Raw genomic sequence first — 14,989 nt, 5'->3', positions numbered from 1 at the left:
AGAAACTCCACCTTACATGTAGGGAAATTGAACATAATTGTTATATACATATACATGTGTACGTGTGTGAGTATATATGCCCACACACATATATTTAACCCAGCAGCTGAATGTCAGAAAGTGAGTCTGACTGCTGTCAGCTGAAGTCCCAAGTGACAAGGATGATGGAATTAAGTGAAACCTAAAAGTTATTGGGGCAGAAAGTGCTGCCTACATTACTCCAAGGGAGCAGTCTCTCCTGAAAGACAGGCTACCCTCTGTGTGCACCAGGAACTCCTGACAGCTCCTACCTTAAGGTCTGCAACAAAAGGAATGACAAAAGGCTTTGCTTGAGGCAACACCTTCACTCATAATCAGCGTTGCACCCTTGTTCAAAACCCCTGACTTCCAGGTTGGTTGAATGTTTGAAGCTTCTCTTACCATTTTTGGTATTAACTTTTATTAACTGCCAAAAAGCAATAGTTACCTGCCCTTACATGAAGCCAGGTGTAGCACAGTCTCAGAACTATGAAATGACCCCCTTCAACACTGTGCAGGTGGCAGCTCTGGCCACAAATACTCATTGCTTTATAGTTCCTGCCATCCATTAGGCACAGTGGCAGCAATGTCTACTCATTCCTATTGAGTACAGCCTGCCAGCTGTGAGGTGTCAAAGAAAATGGCATGTTTACTTTTCTATCTGCTCTCTTAAAGCAGCCCTACTGTAGCTATCTGCTGCATCATATTAAGGGGGGAAATTACAGAAATAAAGAGTTAAAATCCAGGGAGATGTTCCTGCCCGAGTATTTCAAGATGTCCTTTGCTTACTTTATAGACCACCAAATAATTTTATGTAGCATAATACAGAGGAAACGTGGATGGGGTCAGGTTTCATTAGAACTGCAAATGTGCAACACATTTCTGCTGATTAAAGAGCTTCTCTTTATTAGAGAGCTTCTCTTTATTGGACAAGCAGTGCTCTCAGCTAAGGTGCAGCAGCAGCTTGTCACAAATTATGGACCAGGAGTCCTTGAATTCCTATTAGGCTTGACACTGGCTGCACAATCCCTAATGGGGCCAGTAATGAGAACCTCTATTCCTATCAGAAATTTATACCTTTCCTCTGCAATAGACAAGTGAGGGTAGAGGCTTCAGGTAATTAACTGAAAACAGAACTGTATCTAATCTGTTTATCTAATTTTTACCAGATGTGCTAAGGCAATCTTGCAGAAGAAATCAAAAGAGATCAGCGCAAGCACCACTGCTTCAGTGAACTTGGGGGACTGCTGAGCTTAGAGGTACATGTACAGAGACCAGAAAAAAAGGGTAGTAGATTGCAAACCTTTTTCCCTCTTATGAGCAGGACAGTGAAGTGAGGCTACCGAGTTTTGTTTCCCAAACTGTTCATTTTTACTTACCTTGCTGGGCTTACAACACATGAGAGTTCAGACCACCATGTTCTGTGCTGTGCAGGGAAATTTGCTGGATGTATGAAGTACAATTATACATTTCAGGATATGAAACTATACATGACATAAAATCTCATAGTTCACTGCCCTGAGAACTGAGAGAGTGCTGCATAGTCACTGGTAGTGGCATTGACAGATTGAAGAATCCAGTTCAGCACAACTTGTATTGAGTTCTTCAGCTCCTATAAATCATATGAAAAATCTTCTCAGACTAAAATCTCCAGGATATAAGGTTTTTTAAAACAAAAGAAGCCTATCAGAGAGAATAGGTAATTGTCATACCGAAAAAAAGTTCTCCTCCCTAGACCTTTTGCAAAGAATGTTGAATGCCTCAACCTAATGCTGTATTTGAACACATTCCGATTGCATACTACTCTTCAATACTAAATCAATGCAATGATTTTCACTTTCCGTGTTCTCTCCTTTATCTTTTATTCTTCCAGAAGTTTGTTGTCAAAATTCATATTCCTTCACGTCCTACCATAAACAGACCATACTTGTTGCTGTAGAATTGGAAGAGAAAACAGAGTACAAAATTCCCAGTTGATAGACAGGATGACTATACTGGAGCCCATAGAATCAACTGCCATAAACTGGTTATGCTGGACAAAGGATATTATTTCACCCAAGCTATCAAAGCTGAAACGTGAATAAGTGACTCTTAATTAAATATTCCCATTTGTTTAGGGTTTCTTGATTATTCTGGAATCACAAAATATGCATGAGAAGTGGTTTCATATCCATATCCCAAATCACTTTACCTAAAAGATGTAGATAAAGGCAATTTGCTTTTTAAAAGTTTTTGCTTTTGCTTTTCCTATTCATATCATCACCTGTCACATCTTTCTACCACCTTGTCAACACAAAATATTGCTGACAGAGGTGTACCAAATGTGTATTGCAAGACAGAAGAGAATTTCTTTACAAAAGATGAAAAATTGGAATCATCCATAAAAGAATTTGATTGATATAACAGCAGATTAATAGAATGCTATTAAATATTTGTGTCCATTTGATCTGATACAGTAACATCATTTTTCTCAAAAGCACTTACACAAATTCCAATATTCTATAAATGAGTATTTTTCCAGGTTGTAGGTTAGAATTAAAACAAAATATACGCACCTTGAAGTACAAATATATAATTTTTGTTGCAAGAAATTTCTTGTTTGGTATGGGGGAAAACCTGACTTGAAACATGGTGTTTTAGTTTAGTCATGTAATTCTCAGGTTAAACAAAAAAATTAATTGAAAATAAAATTTTGTTTGGGAATAATAGTTGAAAGACAAATTAATAGGTGATTCTAGCAGTAGGAGAAAAAGAAAGCAAGTTCATTAAGTGTGTTGAAACTTGACAGGCTAACAAACAGTTTTAGTTTGAAAATGCTGACACCTTTATTTTCAATATACAATTTAACAAGTACAGGTTTTAAAGTATCTTTCCTTTTCATTGAAAACCAACCTGCACTACTTAGGAGAGGGACAAGAAAAAGGGCTAAAAAAAAATCCCATTGTGGGCTGACACAAAATTTTTCAGGTTATATTTTTCAAGAGAACTTGAATTGTCTGTTTGAGTAGGCAATTGTTAGTTGCCGACCTTCACTGCACAAAATAAATACACAGTACTGTGCATTATATAGTGTTTTCCATAATACAATGTCTTTTCAGTAATTCCATGAATTTCTGAAGGCGCAAAAGACACTTTGGACATATTCACTTGGTTTGCTATGAGGATTATTGTATCCGTGATACGAATACAATATACGTAGCATACTGGTGCAGTAGAATTAGTGAATGGCCTCTTTTCTCACTGAAAATGTAACTAAATTAGAAAAAGTAGTGTCTGGTTTTGCATCAGATGCACAAAAACAAATTAGCAATCTTCTGTCGGGAGGAGCAACAAAAATAAGGAACTTTGTCGTTGCAGAGTGGCAATTGTTGTATATTTCATTTAAAGATAATGTACCTTTTTACAGCAGGAGTTTTCAATTGTGCGAGAATTACAAACATCATCTTCCAGAAAAGTTCCAGGCTTTATTTTGGCCTTGGATCACATTACCTTCCCCGTAGTTTTTATGCTTTGTGATACTTGGAGCAATGGATCAGCTAAAAATCTTAGCTTGAAAGGATTAATGTATGATAATTATGAATTATGTAAAAAGCTGACCCACCCCCATTTTTTTACCTGCATCAGTATACAAATGAAAAGAAGTGATGTTTGATGAAACAGGGTTTTTTACCTGCAGATCTACTGCATACAAAATTTGAGTTCACATTGACTATACAACTTGAGATGAAAGCAAATTTTCTTTAACTGACTTTTTCGTACCTGTCATTATCACTTTTTTTTTTTTAATTACAGAAGTATGTTGCTTTTATATCAGATACAGGATTGTAGGCACCACTTGCTTCACATTAACTGCAACAACTTGATTTTTTTTAAGTGTGGACTAATTTTATTGCCAGTGAAAACATTAGCGGTTATTCACGGTAAGATAAGGGCAATAAAAATCTAATAATCCAGGATGTATGATTGACAGAAAGATCACAAAGGAATTTTCCTGTTGCTTACTTATATTTCACATAACATAAATGGTCAGATACACTACAGGATTTTGGAAGCTCTTTCTGAAGTGCTGAGTCTGATTTATCGCCAGAGGCAAGCTGCCAAACTGGATGCATCAGGGATCCTGTCTGCTAAGAAATGCTTCACTTCCTTTCAAGAGACTGTCCATATGCACATTCATACCATAAGCATATGTATGCTTCTCTGAGTTGTAGGTTTTCAGTTTTAGCAGTGTCCACCATCCAGGGTCACTATCATGTCCCCTTCCTTTACTGACGCAAACTGACTGAGGTTGCCTCTGCTTACTTGGGGATAATTTGTGTATAGGTTCTGAGCAGCCTTAGCAATTTAGCCCTCTTTTGCAATCTAATTACTTCCTTTTGTGATTTGTTTGTCTTGTTTTCTTTTCAGAATGCATTTTAGTTCTTATATATTGAATTTGACTTTCCTCCTTTCTCTACCCACCTACAGGCAGGAACTTTCTTTAACTTTATTCTTACCAACTGTGTTGCAGCTTGTTCACAGTTAAGAGATGTGTCTTCCCTGAAGCCAACCATAGCCTTTTTCCAATGGATGTACAGCTGGGCTTCAAATATAGGGCTGCTCGCCACCTCAGAAGTGCTTTTTCCTCTCCATCACCTAGAGATTCTACACTGCAGGTGTCTAAATTTGGATGGGAAGACACTCATCTGATGGGTTTATATACCTACCTGGAGCTTCAGAAAAAGTTATGCCTTCAGTGTGTCTCACATTTTCAAGAATAGTAAGCTTCTGATGACCTGGATGGGACCCCTTAGGTAAGCATCTTCCATACTTTTCTTTCATGGGCCCTTAAGAAGGCTAAGGAAGGTCTTGCCCAGGGTAGCTGTGATTTCTTTAGCCAGAAAAGTTGGTTCTAACTGCGTGCCCCATTCTTCTTTCAGAATGTGGAAGTCCTACAGCCTGCCCCATCTAGACCAAAATATCCCATAAGATACACTTTGTGTATCATGGGGATTCCCCTTTAATAAAAAAACAACCAACCAACCAGATTGTGTGTATGTTTGTGTGTGAAGATGCCTGTGATTCTGTGATCCCATTTCTGCAGGCTGTTCCTATCTATTTCTGGGGTTTCAAATTTTTGTCTTTAAATCCAAAAATTGAAGTGTAAGTATCCAAAGATGGTGGAGATCTGATTAAAAATGGAGAATAACACCCTATTTATACTTCTCAGAGTTCTTATTCAGAAAGATGAAGAAAGAAGTGGTACTTTAGCCAATGTAATTGCCACTTCTAAAAACAAGGGACAAAGGTGTCAAGATTGTGCCTCAGTATTCTATTGAATTCTAATTGCAGTCACAGCTGCCATGTTTCTGTAAAATTTGTCTTTGCTGTGCATGTAGTCATGTCCAGGAAATGAATTCCAACATTTATGTTTTGTGTTATTATTCTAGAAACTACACAATTCTACTTTTCTTCCCAGGTTTGTCCTTTTTTTTTGGAGGGGGGTGTATAAAATAGGACATGTCAAGGGAAGCCTAGACATATGATAACCTTAGCTCTCAGAGGCACTGTATTCCAGTCATACCAAGACTGGCTATTGTGTAGAATTTTTTTTTTCACTCTTACTGTAAAACTAAAATTATTTTTTAGTTATTGACATTAATAATCTAGTAACATTTTGCCCATAACCCACCCTTATTTCTAGTTATCCTTTTGTTTCTTTCAAATTCCTAACAAGTACATTTGGAATAATGCATAAGCCCGATTGTGAAACACCCATGGATATTTAGCTACAACTCCTAGAAGTATAAGTTAGCTCTGTTGTGTTTTGGTTTTTTTTAATCACAGCCAATTTCAAAGGTGAAATGACCTCTTTGATTTGAAACATTCATTATGGGTGTTAAGGAGAAATGCTTATGTGACTTAAGTAAATTAGTGAGAATTGGGACTCTCGAGATAAGCTTCATTTCCTTTTGGCCTTACAAAATGCATTATACAAGGATGTTTTCCAAAAATTCATTATGGTTTTAATCCAATCCAGTCATACCAGAGCTACACATTTCTTTGATAAATTCTTGATTGCATTAATTGACAAAGCAGAGTCATACTTCAGGCAGTTGTTGAAATTGTTTTCACATTCAGAAAATACTGTCAATACACATCAAAAGTGAATCTGTAGGAACAGGACCCTGAGCAAATGTTATTCTGATGGCACTTTCTTTTTAAACCAGTGCAGAGAAAGCAACAGTTCACAGTACCACACTTCATATGTCTATGTATTAATCTAGTAGTCAGGTCATTTTCCCATGGATTTGAAAAATCCAGGTTAAATTCTCTCCTTTGCATTTGAGAATTTACATCTTCTATATTCCAGCAAGCTACTAGAGTATTCTGGCTTGATACCAGAATATAAAGATATTTGCAAGTTCCTACACTTCACAGAAAATAATTCTGAAGTAATTAGGGCAGGAAAAAGGAACACAAGTTGAAGCAGGACACCCTACTTGAATAATTAGAACTTGCTTGGAAGAAAAAACTCTCATCTCCCGTCACCATTAAAGCCAAGGTGAGGTGTCCTAAGGGCTCCTTAATATGAGATACATAAAAGTTTTTTGGAATAAAGACTGGCTTATAAGATGTTCCTATCAGAACTTCCACTTCTTTAATAAAGGAAGTTACTACCAATAGTGAGCATTCTTTCAGAGGAGCTGGCCCCTTGCCATTTTTTCTTAATTTACCCAGCATAATCCTAAACACAGTACAGGAAACCAGAACGCTACTGCATGGTTCAGTAGTCCACTAAAAAAGTAACTAAACTTGACCTACTGCAATATTAATTCCAAGCAACTTCCAAAAGATAGCGATGGGAGTTTTCTGAGTCTCCCTCTGAGGGAGGGAGCTGAAGCTGAGCTGAAGACAGGTTCCTCCACAGCCTTTTAAAGAGATTGACTTCAGTGTTCCTCCCAAGAGGAACCTATCTACTTATGTAGGCTACAGGGTGACACTATCTTTCTTTGGCTAACATTTTCTTTTCATACTGTCCCTCAAAATTTTTTTCATTTTTTTGGATGTAGTATCTGCACAGTTTTGCAGGGTTGCCTATGCAAAAAGTGCTTCCTTACAGGAGAAGATTATTCCAAAAGTAAGGAAGTAGAAACATTTTACTCAGCCCACTTTTAGACCACTCATTCAGGTCATTATATCCCTCACCACACCAGCTTTTAACATGCTTTTGGTTAGTGAACATACTGCAGCTGCATGTGTAGATCAGTCATTTACAAGTTGATTAGAAAGGGGTCTGAGGCAAGGCAAAGTATGTCCCAGTGAAAATAGAGATATTTTTCCTGCACCACCCACACATTTGGAGTGGGGATATAGGTAGTTTTCTTATTTCATTCTAAGTCCAAAGAAATTTAAAACACTTAATTACAAGATACTGTATGTAACTGGGGAAATTAATCTAAACCAGAGAACTCTGATATGGCCAAGAAGAATGGAAACAGTCAAGCTAAGTATATGTAAAGAATGCACTTATTTTATAATGTTTTTTCTCAAACTGTGAGGCATGCCTTTCTCATTGAAGTGAATGGAAATACGAAGGAGGCATGTGCTGTGACGAGGCACAGAGGAGATGCTAACTGGTTGTGAGTGAAGCATAAGCTAAATTAGTTGTGATATACTCTTTGGCAACGTTTAAATTCAGGCAAAGCTGAATTTTTTTTTATTCCACTATGATCCCACACTATAGAATTATATTCAGTAATATACTTACTGCATAAGTGTATTATTTTTGATTATACCAAAAATATGATAGCTTTTAGAAGGGCTTTTTTGCCTATTGTAATTTATCCAGACTTCTAGAAATGTTCTTCTTGGGGCTATGCAATGATTTCCACAAAAAAAAAAAAAAAAGATTAGAGGCTGTCGTAGGCTTACCCGTATTACATTGAGTGCACCTCACTTTCTCTAAACCTGGAAGCTATAATCACCTCCAGGTCAGTTTAACATATAGGTGGGAAACTGCTTTGAAATACTATGTGTTGCAGGCACAAGGGAACTAGCTATGAATGAACCTTCATCTGCAGAAATCAAATTAGTTTGTCCTTTGTGATAAATAGGGGGAGAAAAGAGGAAAAAGTTAATACCAGGTATAAACTCCTGAAAAAATTTGCATCTAAGCACAGGATTAAGAGTTTGGTTCATGCTGATCTGTTTGAAACATTCTTGAATAGGATGGCTTGAATCTAAGCAATCAAACTAAAAAACTGAACTGCAGACCCAGATATTGAATTCATTAATTTGGAAGCACACAGAGATTTGGTTTTAGTCTTATTGTAAAGTTCATAACTAGATCAAAGCACAGAGTTTGGGGGCAAGATGATTTCCTGTCTTGAATGTTTTTTTGATCTATAGTAGCAGAAATTAATCTTAAAATGTAATACAACTACATCCTTCACTTCTCTGTTAGATTCCTGCTCCAATATGAAGAGATGTAGTCTCCTTTTAACCTTTGTTTAGAGATACAGTTTGCTTTATTGCTCCATCACGTTTCCAGGCATCAACAGTAACCTTTGGAATAGTACAGTACAAGCGTCAGTTTCTTTGCATTGATGTGCATTAGAGGTTACCTGCATTTTCACCCATGCAAACTAATTTCCTTCTGATTAACTAAATGCCTTGTAAGTCTTAACTAGTAACAGTTTCCAAAAAGCAGGAAAGGTGTAAAAATCAAGCTAACTAATACAGACTAATACAGAATAAGAACATTCACATTTCTTGTGAATGTTATTCATGTAGTGACAACTCTTTACCCTCGTTCATGTGCAAATGTAGAATGTCAAGTCTTGTTCTCTATTATTGCTTGCAATTGCCAGAAAATGCTGAAATATCTGTGTGGCTTTTTTTCTTAGATTTATGACATTTATGAACTGTAGATAGCTGATGTTTTCCAAACAGTGATATCATTTAATGGAAGAAAGACAACACTAAAGGTCCCTTAGCAATAGTGGGTGGTACTCTGTTCTTGCACAAAAAACTCTTGTGTCCAAAGTGGCTCAGTGAACCTCAGTCTTAGAAAAATTCAGAACTACAGGAGTTTGTATTTCTTCTTCAGTGCCAAATAGCAGGCATTTGAAATTTCCTCAAAGGAATGGAGAAGAAACAGCCTTGGGGGAGGCAGAGCGGGTACCTTTTAGAAGAGCATACGTGAAATTCCACTTTGAAAAGCATAATAAGGAACTGCTCCTGGTAATGTAAAACAGGGCATCTGACTTATTTTGTTGATCTTAGTAAAACAGGCTCAATAGTGAACTCTTCATTGGGGCTAAATACAGGAATCCATACAGTCTGAAAGTATGCACACAGGGGCACAGGGCTGCCACACTGTGCAGAGGCACCCAACATGAAGAGCTGGCAAAGTGGTTCCATTTTGCAAACGCAGTTTCTTGACGCTCTCCAGCCATGCTGTATGTGTGTTGTCAGTTTAAGACAGGTAGCCTCAGACTTGGGATACACTGACTGTGTGCCTGCCCTTCGCCCAGGCAGGGAGCTGGAGTGGGGGACTACAACGCCTGACTCTTCCTACTGACAGCAGTTGCCTTGTTGGATAGCAATTGGCACAGCCTGCTTTAAAATACTCCCTCTTTCACTCAGTGACAACTCTCTGTATGTCAGAGATGTTTTCATTATTTAGTGGCTAAAATATCCAGTGATATAATAACATTCTTTTTCTCAGCTATTTAAAGAGTTTATTTCCCCTGTTTTCAGTAGAAAGGAGGAGTTTGCTTCCTTATTTACTAAGCACTACCATTTGAAAGAAGAATGTTGAATATCGCTGCATGGTACTGTTGGATTTAGTATGCCCACATTATTCTTGTTGTTATTCTTTTTATTATTCTCCCTGATGCTGCTGAAGCACTTAAAGCTCCAAGTAAAAGTGATATTCAACTATGTTGACTGCTATACAAACAAGACTGTCCCTGTTCATAAGGAATTCTTCTGTAATTTCTTCTGTCTCTGCATGTTACAATTTATTCATATGCCTACTGAGTTTCAAGTCAGTGACACTTTATTCTTCCATTAATATCCCAAATCTTGCTTGAATATTTATTCAGTTGCTTTAATTCTTTGTCTAGAAGCTGCTTTTTAAAAATATTAAAGGTGATTTCACATGTTAATATAAAGCTCTATAATGTGTATTTTCCACATCCTGTTTGAGGAAGTGACCAGGATACAGTAGTTAGAAAGCAGAAATATTGTGGAATCAGGAAAAAAAAAGGCTTATTTTGCAACATTTCTGATGCAGACAAATCAGGAAGCACAGATTTTTCTAAAGAAAGCATGCTGTTGTTAGGCAATCTTCTACTTTGTTTCTGAAACCTCTATCTACTCACTAATGCACAATTGTCACTAGAAAACAGATTAAAAAAGAAAGATGTTTTTCTTAATTGTTTTCTGATTGTGAAAAAGCACAGACTCACAAATTCTGAGCAAACAACAAAGAAAAGATGAGTGAAAAAGTAATTAAAATATGTTTTCATAAGACATCCATATATGATAAATATGAAATATCCTTCATGGCCCCAATATATATTTTCTAGGTGCAACATTCTCTGGTAATTTCTGGTTTATTCTTGGGTGTGTTGTATTCTGAGAAATCTTCTGCATGTGACACATAGATGAAAGTCAGTGGGAAACATGTTCCCATGTAGATTTTAAAGTAGGAGCATTTTAAGTTCTACAGAACTCTGTGATTTTCTGTCTATTAACTTTCTTAACGACGTCAAAACATTTATAGCATGTATTTTAAAGGGCGCAATATCCATCCAATAAACACTAACATTTCTTTCAAAGTATACTTGTAATAACAAATTTTCACACATTTTCAGAAATGTGTAAGTCAGTCTAAAAGAATTATTGTTTGTATACCAGTTGCTCCTCCCCACTATATTCCATTAAGGTTTTGTCATTGGTGTTAATAATATTTATTTTCAGGAATGCCACAGAAACCACAACTTTCAATTATATTTGCTTACAGACATGTAAAAGAAACATATGTAAAAGCAATTAATAAAATATATATTGTATTAATAAATTATATATATGTATATTATATATAATTTATAATATATAATATATATTATTTATATTTATAATAAATTATAACTTTCACAGTTCCCTGAAAGTTAGTTCCTGCAGTTTCTCAGTTCAAGAACCTGGGCTCACCAAAACAATAAGCACAAATCAAGTTGCTCACTTCTCATTCTGAAGAATGTCACTTAAAATTGTCTAGAACAAGCAGCACATTTTTATAGAGTAATTATTTTTATCCTTCATTCTTATTTCTTTCTTATTCAATGTATAATTTCTCTCTGGGCACTTGGATTCAAAGCTTTTTGGTATCAAAAGGCCTCTAGTTGACTTAACAGAGCTTTGAATGGGCCTGGGCTGCTGTAAGGTGGGAGCTAATGAAAACTGTGGTTTGTTCTCCCCTGGTGCCCTCTCAATAAAGTTTGCCAAGCTGAATAAAAAGCAGCGGCTCTGTTTTTTTATGAAAGGAAACAAGGCTGTGCAGAGTACCACCACCAGAATTATCTACCAAAGTTCAGTACAGACTGGCCAGCACTGAGGCAGGATTTACCTCCTAGTGTGTGATGAGAGATGAGAATTCAATGCTTTGCTTTGCTTTTTCTACTTCCCTTGTGTTAAAAAAAAAAAAAAAGCTCAAGGCTTTTCACTGAATGAATTATATTGTGAATCTGCATTGGGGGATGAGGGGGGAGGCAGACTAGTCATAAGTATATTCAGTTTTACCTCCTTGAAGAAAGAAAGGAGTACTGAGAAGGACTACTGAGCAATAGCTTCTTGTGTTAAAATACAGGATTACTTTTCATTATTTCAGACAAATTGAACAATATTTTAGCATACATTTGTCCTCAAAAATACTAAAGAATGCATATTTAGCAATGATCTTTCCACCTTTGGAGCATGTTTAAAATAAATTATTTCCTTGAGATGGTATAGCTACTCCCTGAAGAACATTAATTTATTATGTTCAGATATTTTCACACATGAAGGAGACTAACAGAACACCCTGGGTGGGATGTATGAATTTTAAAATGACTTTCAAAGGAATTTCTTTTTTTCATGTCATACTAGAAAATTGTCATTTCCTTGTTATGATTGCAAATGAACTTCCTTTCATTCATGCAGAAAGTCCAAAAAGGGTCAATTATTTTTTGTGACTCTGGAAAGCCTCTCTAAATAGAAGCTTATATAAATTTGTGCTTTTCAAAAAATTAATAGAACAAATCATCAAATATCTGTGTATTAGAAGTGTACAGCAGCACGTGAAAAAAAGAGTACACAGAACAGATATCTGCCACCACTGCGGGGGAAGAAGAACAACAGGACTCATTTGAGTGATGGCTGTGCAGCCAAGGAGTGATGTGTTGCAAGTGAGAAGTTGAGGGCAGCCTACATCTGACTCTGTCAGGCATTTCCTTTAGTGTTTTGACCTACCTGTTAGTGTGCCCATTGTTCAGTCACTTTTAATTAAGATACATTACCTTGACACCTCAGATATCCCACACAGAAATGAATGTGCATACGTGGATTGCATATGTACAGAAAATCTGACACGTCCAGGCAGATCTGGGCCAATCTGACCGAGATAAGAAGGGACAACACATGTGAAGCTTTGCAGAAGCACTGGCGTCTCGTGTGGGTGCTGTGCAGTCAACAAGGGTACATCTGATGCTTTCCCCACAGTGAGCACAGAACCTCTGGAAGAACCTTATGTCATGCTCCTACACTGGCAGCAGGACTGCAGTGAACACGTTATTTCCCACTTACTGTCATCTTCTGCTGATCTGGACGTATGAAAGTCATGGACAAATATTGAGGAACATCAAACGCCATCCATACAATGTTTTGTAATGGAAAGGGAGGACATGGCTGGGGTAACCCAGATTATGGGAATAATCTTAACCTTAGAATGCATCAGATGGAACAACAGCATCTTACACCAGGAGGAAGAACCCAGGACAGGTAGAAGCATGTAACCTGGAAATCAGATGCATGCTGTCAACAGAAATTGTTTAAAGCTATGAAAATAACTTTTGAATTTTTCTGCACATTTTAGACAAAAAGTATATAGGTTGTTGTTTTTTTCTTTCCTAGTTATGAATTCATATATTAAAATTCTCCTCATGAATTCTAAAATATTGGCATGTCAAACTTTAAGAGAGGTGTTCCCCATGCCATTTTCATTTTTTCATTTTTTAAATTGAAAGAAAAATAAACTTCCCAAATACATCTCTATATAATATCCTTGATAAAGAGTAAATGAGAGAAAGTATCTGCTACATTCTTTTGAATCCAGGACAAAAGTTTCTCCAGTCACACTTGCTTATTTTCTTATCTTTCAGAATAAAAGATATTTTTTTCTTCCGCCCACTATCAGCATACAAAATAATATTTACACTTTAAAGTGTGATCACAGGAAATGTTACTCAAGGATAAACAGTTTTGTGGATGAGAGAAATTTGAATGTCTTGTTTCTATCAAAGATACCAGAACAGCCATCTGTATATAGGTTATGCTATCTGTAAGTTAGTGTCACTGTTTTACTGTTCTGGTGCCTGTGCTCTTATTTTTTTCCTGATAAAGTTTCCATTATATTCTTCTGTTTTCCAAACCAGTGAGAAAATCTTCCAGTTTCTTTTGTACTGAGAACTTAAAATATTGAAAAAAAATCATTAAAAGAAATAATAAAAATGTGGATGACACTGAGGGAAAAGTGTTATTGCCTGATTCAAGAAATTTACTCTCATTCCTGATACCATTTTCATACTCTCACAGAATGTTTGAGGTTGAGAGAGACCAAAGCCACCAAATCCAGAAGGACATCAAGTAGAAGTGTAAGTCTGTTTATGGTCTGGCCAAATATTTATTGATAAATTCTCTTCTGCAAGGGAATTTGTCTCCTGCCTTATTCACTGCCCCATAATCTTCCTTGGAAGGCAAATAAGTAACAGTGGGCCTTCTGTTGGAGAAATTTTTTTTTGTTTATTGGTAAGCCAGAGAAGCAGCTCAACACCTGTTTGTGCTTCTTCTTTTCCCTTTCTCTACTTACTTACAGAAGACATTAATTTAGACAAAGTAAATTGCATTTTAAATTACAGACCGGCTTAAAGTCACTCATGGAAGTTTCTTAAAATATTAGGACAATTATAATTATGCTTACCTTTTCACTATCATCTCCATTTAAACTCAGGCACTGCAAATATGCATTATCAGTAAGTAGAAAGTAATTACTTGAAGCCAGGTACACTGTTCTAGGGGAGATCACAGGGAGGTGGAAACATGGTAGAATTTCCTTTTCTATATTCTAGACAAAAGTCAGAAAAAGCAAGAAGCTACAAAGCATTTCCACCCCAGTGTGTCAGAGCCCACACTCATTACCTCCCTGACAACATCCCAGGACTTAGAGTTAAAGGGATGGAAACAAGGTGAGATCCTTCAAGGTAACACCCTTGCCTCTCAGACCATGTTTAAAGTCCCTACTGTTTTCCGAGGGGCTCCAGTAAGTTATCATCAGGACTTTTGCTGTGTTTGTGTGTTTATCATTCCTCTGGTTTTGCAGATGAGGAACTTCAGAATGGAGAAATGGAATGAACTGACCAAAGCAATTAAGGAATTGGTGCCAGACTTCAAAACTAAATCCAAATGAGCCCATGAGGCAATAAATTACAGATGAGTTTGGCATGAAAAAACTCTTCCTTTTTAAATGCTAGGAATGCACTTGCCATGGCCCAAGAAAAAGATGAGTCTTGATTCATCTCTAATCAAAACCATAGTACGTAGAACGTACCAGAATCAGAACACCAGGCACAAAAAAATGTTTGGAAAACGTCAGATTTCCCAGGAATTTATCTAATGACTCTGAGGATTTTTTGTCATTGCTAAACTTTCTACTGTTGTTTTTTTTTCC

At 36.6% G+C, this 14,989-nt stretch overlaps 1 long non-coding RNA gene across 1 annotated transcript; it reads left to right on the top strand.

Moving 5' to 3' along the window:
• Window positions 1-13,039: 13,039 nt before the first annotated feature.
• On the top strand, window positions 13,040-14,749 carry LOC116785233. Its single transcript, XR_004356438.1, has 4 exons — window positions 13,040-13,153; window positions 13,858-13,916; window positions 14,391-14,507; window positions 14,642-14,749. It is a non-coding gene; the product is annotated as an uncharacterized LOC116785233 (long non-coding RNA).
• The last annotated feature ends 240 nt before the right edge of the window (window positions 14,750-14,989 follow it).

Source organism: Chiroxiphia lanceolata, chromosome 3 (assembly GCF_009829145.1).
Source record: "Chiroxiphia lanceolata isolate bChiLan1 chromosome 3, bChiLan1.pri, whole genome shotgun sequence".
NCBI classification, from domain to species: domain Eukaryota; kingdom Metazoa; phylum Chordata; class Aves; order Passeriformes; family Pipridae; genus Chiroxiphia; species Chiroxiphia lanceolata.
The sequence above is the reverse complement of the archived record's forward strand: the minus strand, read 5'-3'. Positions and strand labels throughout refer to the sequence as shown.